Source organism: Rattus norvegicus, chromosome 9 (assembly GCF_021556685.1).
Source record: "Rattus norvegicus strain SHRSP/BbbUtx chromosome 9, alternate assembly SHRSP_T2T, whole genome shotgun sequence".
NCBI classification, from domain to species: domain Eukaryota; kingdom Metazoa; phylum Chordata; class Mammalia; order Rodentia; family Muridae; genus Rattus; species Rattus norvegicus.
The window spans coordinates 18,907,617-18,920,173 of NC_141542.1; the positions used below are offsets into that span (position 1 = coordinate 18,907,617).

The 12,557-nt window shown below is 41.6% G+C and overlaps 1 long non-coding RNA gene across 1 annotated transcript; it reads right to left on the reverse strand.

The window, feature by feature from the left end:
* Positions 1-749: 749 nt before the first annotated feature.
* On the reverse strand, positions 750-6,163 carry LOC148003398 (uncharacterized). The gene is made up of 2 exons (XR_015629347.1): positions 5,921-6,163; positions 750-2,359 (listed from the first exon to the last, which is right to left on the reverse strand). It is a non-coding gene; the product is annotated as an uncharacterized LOC148003398 (long non-coding RNA).
* Positions 6,164-12,557: the final 6,394 nt, after the last annotated feature.

Here is a 12,557-nt window from a genome sequence, read left to right on the forward strand (position 1 = left end):
CAAATGCTTGAATTAGCCTAGATGCCTAGAACAAATGAAACTCAAGACGGATGATCAAAATGTGAATGCTTCACTCCTTCTTTAAAAGGGGAACAAGAATACCCTTGGCAGGGAATAGAGAGGCAAAGATTAAAACAGACACAGAAGGAACACCCATTCAGAGCCTGCCCCACATATGGCCCATACATATACAGCCATCCAATTAGACAAGATGGATGAAGCAAAGAAGTGCAGGCCGACAGGAGCAGGGTGTAGATCTCTCCCGAGAGACACAGCCAGAATACAGCAAACACAGAGGCATATGCCAGCAGCAAACCACTGAATTGAGAATAGGACCCCCGTTGAAGGAATCAGAGAAAGGACTGGAAGAGCTTGAAGGGGCTCAAGACCCCATATGTACAACAATGCCAAGCAACCAGAGCCTCCAGAGATTAAGCCACTACCTAAAGACTATACATGGACTGACCCTGGACTCTGACCTCATAGGTAGCAATGAATATCCTAGTAAGAGCACCAGTGGAAGGAGAAGCCCTGGGTCCTGCTAAGACTGAACCCCCAGTGAACTAGATTGTTGGGGGGAGGGTGGCAAGGGGGGGAGGATGGGGAGGGCAACACCCATAAAGTAGGGGAGGGAGGAGGGGGATGTTTGCCCGGAAACCGGGAAAGGGAGTAACACTCGAAATGTATATAAGAAATACTCAAGTTAATAAAAGAAAAAAAAAAAAAAAGAATACGCGGGAACACATGAATCCTTCTGTAGCCAAAATGCTTATATTTATTAATAATAGAGGGCGGCGGGGCGCCAGCATGGTGCGGCTTATATATACCATAGCGGGGCGCATCCACACCTGATTGGTTGCTTACCCATGATCTCATTAGGCACGCCCCAGAGTGGGCAAAGACCTGGCACAAAGGTACTCTTGCACATGCGCATACAATTAACTTCCTGAAAGGAAGTCGGCTGGCGCCATCTTGTAATGGCGAAACTATCTCGGCTTTCCACATGGGGCACAGTGGAAGCCAGCGCCATCTTGTGGTGGCAAATGTTATTGCGGCCCTCTACATCTACCCCTTATTATTTTATTAATTAATAATAAATTATTTTCTAGGCTGGTCTAGGTCTCTGCAGTTATGTCCATCTGCTGTGGCTCCTGTCTTAGGTCGTTCCTCTATGTCACAGCCTTATCTGTCGAAGGGTAACCCTATCGCCACCGGGCCCCATGTACTGTGCATGAGGAAAGTTGCCCATCTATGGATACCACAGTGCTGTGTGACAGTAACTGTTAAGTGACCTAGGGCAAACTCTAAAAAGAGGCCAGCCAGAAAATGAGTTAGTGGGGAAGTCATGATCACCCTATCGCGTGCAATGAGGAAACCTCAGCGATGTGGAAGGGCTGATCAAAGAATCATTGAGTGTCTCTCATCCCAGTGCAATGGATCCACAGATCCATGGGGTGCAAGAGCAGAGAACTCAGATACCGACTAATTTTTGAAGATAGATAACCAAATTTCAGTGGGGGGGGCCTTGTTCAGTGGCCACAAGTGCTTGAGTGACAACGAACTCGTCAAGTTTCTGTTGAGATCTGATTTTGCAAACCAACCATAGCATGAACACTAATCCACAGCATAGGGCTGCACCAAACAGAGCCACTCCAGATAAGTAGTGGGCACCTCATCTGGTTCACCTCAGCTGTTACCAGCAAGGGCCATAGTCAAGCCGCTCCTATAATAAAATTTAGAATTCCCAATTGTTAACAACTACTCCGGAAAGTTCACCCACTGTGCTTCTCTAACCATAGATTGGGGGAGGGTAACTCCAGACACTGTAGACACAATGGCTATAGCAGTAAATGGCTGCTACAATAGCAGCGAAAGTGTCAAGGTCTTTCCCAGGACAGTTCAGGATCAGTCATTCCTCTCTGGAACAACCAGCAGGCAATGGAACCATGTCTGAGATCTGCATAACCAGGACAGAGTTCCCCAGTCCACAGCAGCTTTATGCAGGTGGCATTCCTCTGAAGGTATAGACTGCAAGATGACAACACCAGTTAAGGCAGCAAGAGTCACCAGGGGAATGAGGGGGGCAGCAACGGCTGGAGTCCAGTCTTTTACAGCAAGCAGCAGTGCACAGAGGGTCAGAGAGCAGGCCACAGTGGGACGGGACACACGCAGCAGTAACACGGACTGCAGCAACGCCAAAATCTCTGTGATGACAAAAGATGAGGGGGAATCTTCCATCTTCTTCTCAGGGCAGAGGAATGACTCCAGGGACCCGAACCAGGAGAGCTGAATTTTTATGTAACCAGGATCAGCAAGTCTCAGCAACCACCTCTGGCAGCTGGCACACTCTTGTAGCATCCTGTAGAAAAAGCACAAACATTCCCTCTTCCCCATATACAATATCTGGACAGGATCATGTCAATATGTGAATCTTTCTATTTCACCTAGGCAGAAGTATGCCTAGTTGTAGGGTGCCATAAAGTTTGGCATCCAAATTTTAAAATTGAAATAAAAGGAGCATTATTTAGCATACAGGGATAACTCCCCCTTTTTATTTATTAAGATATAGTTAAGATATTATTTATTAAGGTAAGTCCTCGAGGATTGAATTGAGGACACTGAGCACTTGTATTTATAAATTGACTTGTATACCAAATTATTGTTTCTAGCATTATTGTTTTGGATATATAAAGAATGAGATTTTTTGACTAATTGTTCCTATGTAAGGCTTATAATCTGACTGGTATCATTGTCCTCCCTTGTTAAGGAGTCTAGGCAATCTAGTTTGAGTTCTTAAATGGTCTGTCAAGGAACAGTACTTAGTGCTCTTAACCACTAAGCCATCTCTTCAGCCCCTCACCAGATTTATTTACCTAAACATAAGCATTAATTAGAAATGTCAAAACCTGTAAATATTGCCTAGATTTAGTTGTACTAGAAATCCCTGAGTTGGGAGGGTGAGGCTGAAAATTGAAAGTAAGCAAATGGAGTCTTCTTCTTTTCATATTAACTCCATTACCATTTTCAAAGAGCTGGGTCTATGGTTTTGTTTAGTTGTCTGAGCCAGAGCACTGAAAGGACAGTGAGTTGTCAGACAATCACACTGAAATCACTCATTGATTTTAAATAGAAAACCTGTCTCTAGTAAAGAATTAAGTAATTGAAATCAATTGTAAACCACAAGCCATACATTGGCTATCAGTATGTGAATTGAAAGCTTGATTTAAAAACAGTGGCTAAACCACAGAAATTAATAATCTGTGTTGAAGCAGCAGAAACTCAAGAGAATAAACAAGTGATCCAATCATACATGTAGCCTTTTCATTTGATGAACCACCTATAAACACAGTAAGCTCATTTCCTATGGGTTGTATGCACAAATATATAGGAAGTACAAAAGCATGTAAAGAGTAAAATTATCAATTTTGCCTGAAAAATTTGTATATGTAATAGGCCAAATATCAGTATTTTGTAATAACCAATTTAACTGTTGTTTGGAATAAGATGTTTTACCAGGTTTCTTTTTAAAATACTTCCATGACTCTAGCCTACAATTTTGTATTAACACAACTGAAGCTTTATCTCCAATGTGGATAACAAAGACCTAAGTCCTCTGGTAAGGTGAGGTACTTAGCCAATTAACATATCCTTAGAAGCTTAAAATTAGTTTCAAATATTCTTTTCTGGAGTAGTGCAACAGCTACTCCCCAAATTTTAAAGCTCATTTTGAGAGCAAAAGTTTGTAGTAAAAGTTTCCATATACACTGAAAGATTTAAAGTTCTGACTTCTTACATTGAAGAAGTGACAAAATTACATAATATAAGGCTATTAGCCATTCTTTTGTAAAAATTTTTAATGATATCACTTTATGGGCTCTCTAAAATTATAAGCAAGCTCACGAAATGGAAACTCACAATCGCCAGGACGTAAATAAATTGCATAAAAACAATCATCTGAATCAATCTTGAAATGGCAGTTGGAGTAAACAAACTGGCTGTAATGCTCTCACAAGTTTCAAAACCTCATCAATCCTTCGTAAATCTTATAACAATCTCTATCTGTTTGATTTTTTCTTAATTACAAATAAATTTGAGTTAGTCAATGTAACACTGGCAATCCTTAATCACAATCTTTAAGTTCTCCTTGTAACACCAGAACACAGCCACAACTTTGGAAAGTCACCTGAGTCCTGAGTATGTGACTAGGCAGCTGTTCTTGGGGCAGTGGAATTAGCATCAAAATACAGATAACTTCAGGGCAAATCACAACTTTGGAAAGCAAAACTCAACTTCTAACAAACTAGCCTCTAAAATCCAGTCTCCAAAACACCGTTACAAGGTTTGACTGCCAATTCCTACAAATGAATGCACGATGGTGTGGTCTCCAATACCTGAACAAAGAGACATTGCCCTAAAATCTTTTAGAAGCCTGGTTTCTAGAATAAGAATTCCATAAAAATATTATCTCAATTTAGACTTGTTTCCCTAGGTTGGCCCATGTCACATGTGGTCTAGAATGACTTTATCCAAATTAGTTTTAAGCCAACTTTCTGTTACCAATGTTATACCTTTTTAACCATATCTAATAACTTGAAAGACAATAGCCCATAACCAAGGCACGTAGAGCATATTTATACATTTAAAACCAATGAGAAACAAAATTGAAGTGGCTACACATATCTTAATATTTAGACCAAACACCATTTTTACCTTTTTAGCTATGATTTTAAGAGAAGCACCTTGTCACCTGTTGAGTCAAAGAAGAAGTCAGGGATTTTTCTAAGAGAAACAGCTATCAGCTCTTGCACCAAAGAAGCTGAGGAGCTGCTGGCGCCTTTAAGATCAGCTCGTGCAGACGCTTAGCCCCTGGGCAGCTTCTCCAGCTGACCTAGACTCCTGGCTACATGTGCAGGGCTTCAAAGGCCGATAGAAGCTGCTTTTTATTCATTTGTTCCTTTTTGAAACGAGTTAAAACCAAATCAAGATGTGAACGATTGACAGATAAAGTTTTCACCATTTTTTCTTTTGAACATGAAACATAAAACATTTAAGCAACAAGAAACAAAAACCACAGACATAAACTGACATACAGGGACAGCTTGGTGCACCAAGGACAGACAATAGACAAAGAGGGGAAAAAACAGATGGTATCAGCAGAGAGGTAGGATTTTCCCTTTCCCACCACTTCCATGGTGACTATCCACTCGAGTGGAGTTGATATGGACGATGGATTGTCTCAATTCCTGGACTAGTCCATCAACGTGTTGAAACCAAATTCCTGTAAGATACTGAGATATATTACGGGATATCTAAGCAGCCCGACTGACATTCACAAATGGTATGGAAGTGAAACACAGTCCTGAATATTTTTACTCACAACCCAATTACATTAACTCCATCAAGCTGTGCGTGGGCGTTGAGATGTCCTTTTGTTTGATTCTCCTGAATAAATTTTCAGGCGGTCTACCTCTATCAAGTCTGATCAGTATGACTCTGTGAAGCTTCCAGAGCCTAATCACACCTTTTACAAGCACAAAGACAAAATTTTTCTCCTAAAATACTGTGTTCCTTTTATCTCCTCCTTTTTTCTCTCCCGGCATTTTTTCCCCAATCTCTCGCCTCTGAAGATCTGAAGTCTTCAGAGAGGACTGTCTGCTTATTATCTTTTTTCCTTGAGCTCTTTAATTTTTTACCCAACGCTGTTTCTGACATGCCGCCTTGTACCTCCTCCAGCACTCTCTGCTTTGCTATTACAGCTGGGCAGCTCCCATGCGACCTCTGACGCCATCTGGCAGTAGCTAGAAACTCAAAGGCCAATAAAGAAAGCCCGAGGGCTGCCAAAATGATAATAAAAACTTCCGCCGCATCTAGCAGGGGAGTGAAGTAGAACAAATCAAGATGCATGTCTCTCAGGGCCTACCTTTTAAACACTACAGTTCTGGATTCCTTCCGCAGGCGGAAGACCCCCTCTTGGCGCCTGGCGATGGCGTGGCGTCCCGGGTTCTCGGCACCAAATGTCCCACGCTGTCTCTCGCCAGCAAGAATACGCGGGAACACATGAATCCTTCTGTAGCCAAAATGCTTATATTTATTAATAATAGAGGGCGGCGGGGCGCCAGCATGGCGCGGCTTATATACACCCTAGCGCGGCGCATCCACACCTGATTGGTTGCTTACCCATGATCTCATTAGGCACGCCCCGGAGTGGGCAAAGACCTGGCACGAAGGCACTCTTGCACATGCGCACACAGTTAACTTCCTGAAAGGAAGTCGATTGGCGGGGAGGAGGCCAGTGCCATCTTGTAATGGTGAAACTATCTCGGCCTTCCACGTGGGGCACAGTGGAAGCCAGTGCCATCTTGTGGTGGCGAATGTTATTGCGGCCCTCTACACTGACTCTGTGAAACGATGCCAACTAACCTCACATATGTTAGGGTGAAAATCATGTATGACTTTTCTGGGAAAGAAATCTGCCTTTTCCTACCATCTGGAGTTATACAACATCACTATGTCAAGCTCAGAATAGAGGGGTGGAGATTGTGGAGGCCATAGAAGTTGAGGATCTTTTCTGATTAAGGCACATATTTTTTCCTATGTAATTATTACTTTGCTCTTTCACTAATGATGGTTGACTTCATTCCTGGCTTGAAGTAAACTGGATTCCAAGGTTTTGGATTAGGGAAGCCCCTATTTTTGAGATGACAGGCCCAGCAAGGGATCCCACTGCATACAGGTTCCTATTCCCAAGGAAGTTGTTGCTGCAGAATCACAGCATGGGGGCAGCAGCACAGGACATCTCCCAGCTTTCTCTCCTGCAACTGCTGCAACTGTAATAAGGCTGTTTGTTTGTTTGTTTGTTTGCTTTTTATTGGAAATACCTACAAAGCTGAGCAGAGTCAATACATGCCTTTAATTTCAGGACCCACAAGGTATTTTTTTTTTTGCTTTTGTTTTTGTTTTATTTCGTTTGATTATCTGTAATTGTTTTTAGGATTCTTATTGTTTTCTTTGGTAATTCCCTCTAGCTCTTCACTCTGTACCTAGAATGTGAAGCCCATGCCCTGCATGGGCCTATTATTCATGTTAAGCATTTTATTCTTACCACCAACACCACAGATGATCACATTATTTACTTTCAAATCAGGAAAACAGGTAGAAAGAAGAGAGCTATGTTGTTTGGTCTCAGGTAACCAGCCAATCAGGAGTGTAGGATGGCTTCCCAATGTTTTGGATTAGGTAAGCTTCTGTTATTGAGATGAAAGGCCTCTGCTGAAGCCTCCAGTTGAGTAACAGAGAGCCTGGAAAGACTGAAAGAGTGGTTGTGCCCTGAAGGTGAAGGCTGGCCCTTCAGTGCGTCTGCAGCCTGAGGCAGAGTTCTATTGGGAACAGAAGAGCACTTGGCCAGAGATCATAGGGGACTGCATTTTGGTTGAGCCCTGACACCTGGATGAGCAGAGGCCTCCACAGTCCTGATAAAGGGAAACAGATCCACATAGATGTGAGGGAACAGTGGATCTTTGAACTGCATGTTATCTACTTCATATATCTTGCTGTGAACATAGTATATGTAAATGACAAGGGCATCCTACTTTATCACATCTAGTCTCTCTAGATTTTCAAATGTGTGCAAGTTTAAACACAGTAGAGTTAGTTCAGCAATACATTGTGTCCCATTTTGTTAAAGACTTTATTTTATTTCTATTTATATATTTTTTTCTTTTTCACTTTACATCTTGCTCACTGACTACTGATACCTAATTACTCTCTCCCACAATCCTTCTCCAATTCTCCTGGCACAGTCTTCTCTGACTGTATGTGGGCCAACTGTTTCAGTACCTCCCTTCTTTTAACAAAGCCTTTCCTGGGGGCATTGGTGAGGATGCTGGTTTTGAATGCCTTGGACTTGGCTTCTTCATGCTCCAATTTGCTGGCTTTGGGAAATTTGTGAAGAACTGTCTGTGAACTTGGTACTTCCTCCAGATGGTACACAAGAAGCAATGGTTGTTAATATTTCTGAGAGTATATTTCAATCAAACCTATCCTACTAATATCCTAACAATGACAAAGGTAATGGGAGGCTACACATCTATTCCCTTAGTTTTCAGTTCTTCTCAGAGCAGCAGTGTAGAAGCCCACAAAGCTGGCAAAGTGAAGTGAGGTCACGCAGGGGTCCTAAGAGCACAGTCCTACTATCTTAGAGTAACTCCTAGGGATTTACCATATCCATACACCCATAGCTCCATATGCACTGGACCCCAGGGAAGAGCTCAACATTCATATCTTTTGTCACTCAGTTTGCCACAAATGTTAGAAATCTGAAAAGTTCAGGAAACTTGAAGGTGTGAATAAGTCCCAGTGACTGGAGTAGGCTCAAACAGTCTGTGACAACAAAGAACTGATTGAGCATCCAAGAAACAAGACGCTCACCAGGATCATAGTTTTATCCCAGTAAGAAAATTTTAATATTAAGGCTTCAGGTGAAAAGATAAATTAGGAGGTCTAGGCCAAATAGTTTATCCTCTGGCCCCAAGGTTGCAGCCATTCTTTCAGACTTTCCTGGCCCTTTGTCACAGGATCAGAGTTCTCAACAGGAAGCAGGGTTATCTGGAAGGCGCATAATACATATCCACAGATTACTCTTTAGGTACAATCTGATAGGCAATTTCAAGGCTTAACGTGATTCTCTCTGTCACTCTCTCTCTCTGTCTCTCTCTCTCTCACTCTGAATCTCTCTCTGTCTCTCTCACTCTGTCTCTCTGTCTCTGTCTCTGTCTCTCTCTCTCTCTCACACACACACATACACACATACACACAGTTTGTGGCTACAGTCACTTTGCATTCTTTTGTGCACTCTGCCTTTTTTATTGCAGTTTTCTTTTCTCAAACTCCCACTCTCATGCACACGTCTGTTCATTACCCTTTCATTCTCACACACACTCTTCAAACACACCTCACATTCTCTCTCCACTCATTCTTCACATGCTCTTCTCATGCTCTCTCATTCGCTCTCACATTTGTTCTTACATTAGCTCTGTCATGTACTCTCTCATTCACTCCCTGATGCTCTCTCTCATTTACTCTTCACATGTTCTGTAGACTTTCTCTTGCCCCACTCCTTTATTCATGATGCAAAAGCGTGTAGAAAAATGACATTTTATAATCATTGCCAAATCAAATGCAAAGAATGACTACATCCCACCAAGAACTAAGAATTACAACTGTTCCCCAAAGTTTCAGGCTTGCCCTATACCGAGGCCTGTGGCCAATATAATAATAATAATTGTAAACGTATCATTATTTGAACTTTAACTCTTTACTTTTATACTTCAGAGTCCAAAGCTCCCAGATCAGCTAATTGCATTTTCCTGTGACACTCTAATGATAAATGACATAGGCAAAACTGCCAGGCAGTGGCCAGAAAGAATCAAGGTAACCCTTAGCACACTAATTTCACTAGCGTTCTGCTCCTTGCACACAATGACTCTCGTAAGGGTTCCAGTAGTTAGACTTAGTTTACTAGTATATTATTTTATATATTCTATACTTCCTTAACCAGTCTATAATATTATGTAAAACTTACTTCCTAACTTCAATAACTTTTTCCTTTCTTAGGGTCCCAATGTTGGCTCTAATTCATTTTCAATTATTTTCTTCAAGCTGTCTTTGCAAGTCAAACCCTAATCTTGAACTACAATTCTGCAGTTATTACATTTTTTCCAAGATGAGAATACACAGTATCCACCTGGGCCACTAGGGCTGTGCTGTGCTGTGCCCCTATGCATCAATTTCCAATTGTCTAAGAATCATAACATCAAGGAACATCTAGTTTCACAGAATTCACCAGAGCAGAAGGAGAAAGAAGTAGAAAAGTCAGATATAATACAATAATTGTGCACACCAAGGCCAACTGATAGGCAGTCCCACACAAATGAAATCTATACAGCCGTTGTCCAGGGCTAAGGTTTGGAGAAATGGAAACAACCAGTTTTTACAAAGAGCTACTGCGGGCTACTGAGATGTCTCCATTGTATGTTGTCCCCAGCATTAGCCAGAACTCAGACAACAAAGGGAGGTGAAAAGGATACAGATTGGAGAGGAAGAAGTCAAAATATCACTGTTGCGTTGCAGAGGATAGGGTAGTATACATGGGACACCCCAAAAGTTACAACAGAGAACTCCTAAGCATGATAAACAACTTCAGCAGAGTGGCTGGGTATAAAATTAACTCAAACAAATCAGTAGCCTTCCTCTACACAAAAGATAAACAAGCTGAGAAAGAAATTAGGGAAATGACACCTTTCATAATAGTCCCAAATCATATAAAAATACCTCAGTGTGACTTTTATCAAACAAGTGAAAGATCTGTGTGACAAGAACTTTATGATATGAAGAAAGAAATTGAAGAAGATCTCAGAAAATGGAAAGATCTCCCATGTTCATGGCTTGGCAGTATGAAGATAGTAAAAATGGCCATTTTCCCAAAGTGACCTACAGTTGCAATGCAATCTCCATCAAAATTCGATTCCAATTCTTCATAGGGTTAGACAGAACAATTTGCAAATTCATTTGGAATAACAAGTAACGAAGGATAGTTAAAACTATCCTTAACAATAAAAGGACTTCCCTGGGAATCACCATCCCTGAACTCAAGCAGTTTACAGAGCATTAGTGATAAAACTGTATGGTATTGGTATAGAGACAGGAAGATAGACCAGTGGAATAGAACTGCAGACCCAGAAATGAACCAGCACAACTATGGTCCCTTGATTTTTGACAAAGGAGACAAAAGCATCCAGTGGAAAAAGGATAGCATTTTAAGCAAAGGGTGCTGGTTCAAATGGAGGTCAGCATATGGAGGAGTACAAATCATCCCCTTCTTATTGCCCTGTATAAAGCTTAAGTCCGGGTGGATCAAGGACCTCTACATCAAACCAGATCACTCAAACTAATAGAAGCAAAAGCAGGGAAGAATCTTGAACACATGGATACTGGAAAAAATTTCCTGAACAAAACACGAATGGCTTATGCTCTAAGATCAAGAATAGACAAATGGGACCTCATAAAGCTACAAAGCTTCTGTAAGACAAAGGACACTGTGGTTAGGACAAAACAGCAACCAACAGATTGGGAAAAGACCTTTACTAATCCTACAACTGATAGAGGGCTAATATCCAAAATATACAAGAACTCATGAAGTTGGACTGCAGGGAGACTAATAACCCTATTAAAAATTGCAGTTCAGAGCTAAACAAAGAATTCATAGCTGAGGAATATGGAGTGGCTGAGAAGCACAAAAAGAAATGTTCAACATCTTTAGTTATGTGGGAAATGCAAATCAAAACAACCCTGAGATTCCACCTCACACCAGTCTGAATGGCTAAGACCAAACACTCAGGCTATAGAAGATGCTTGCACGGATGTGAGAAAGAGGAACACTCCTCCATTGTTGGTGAGATTGCAGACTGGTACAACCATTCTGTATATCAGTCTGGAGGTTCCTCAGAAAATTAGACATTTCACTAGCTGAGGACCCAGCTGTTCCTCTCTTGCACATATACCCAAAAGATGCTCCAACATACAACAGGGCACATGCTCCACCATGTTCATAGCAGCCTTATTTATAATAGTCATAAAATGAAAAGATCCCAGATGCCCTTCAACAGAGGAATGGAAATAGAAAGTGTGGTACATCTGCACAATGGAGTACTACAGAGATATCAAAAACAATGACTTCATGAAATTCATAGGCAAAGAGAACGAACTAAAACATATCATCCTGAGTGAGTTAACCCAATGACAGAAACACACACATGGTATGCACTCATTGATAAGTGGATATTAGCCCAAATGCTCAAATTCTCCAAGATTCACAGACCAAACGAAATTCAGGAAGGATGACCAAAATGCTGATTCTTCAATCCTTCCTTTAAAGGAGAAGAAGAATCCCTATTGAAGGGATAGGGATGCAAAGTTTAAAACAGAGCCTACAGGAATGGCCATTCAGAGTCTACCCCACTTGTGGCCTGTACATATACAGCCTTCAAACTAGATAAGGTGGATGAAGCTAAGACGTGCAGGCTGATAGGAACTGGATATAGATGTCTCCTGAGAGGCACAGCCAGATCATGTCAAATACAGTGGCAAATGCTAGCAGCAAACCATTGAACTGAGAACCGGACCTCAGTTGGAGGAATTACAGAAAGATTGAAAGAGCTGAAGGGACTTGCAACCCCATAAGGACAACCATGCCTGCCAAGCAGAGATCCCAGAGACTAAACCACTACCCAATCACTATACAGGGACTGTGCCATGGCCTCATCTGCATGTGTATCAGAGGATGGTCTTCTTGGGCACAAATGGAATGAACAGCCCTTGGTCCTCCCTAGGCTGGGAAAGTGGATGGCTGGTGAAGGGAATACTTTTATAGCAGAGGTGGAGGGCGATGGTATTCAGACTTATTTCTGGAAAACAAGGAAGGAATAACATTTGAATTCGAATTGAAAAATATCCAACTAAAAATCAACAACAACAAAATGGTATTTTGAGCTTTGAATCAA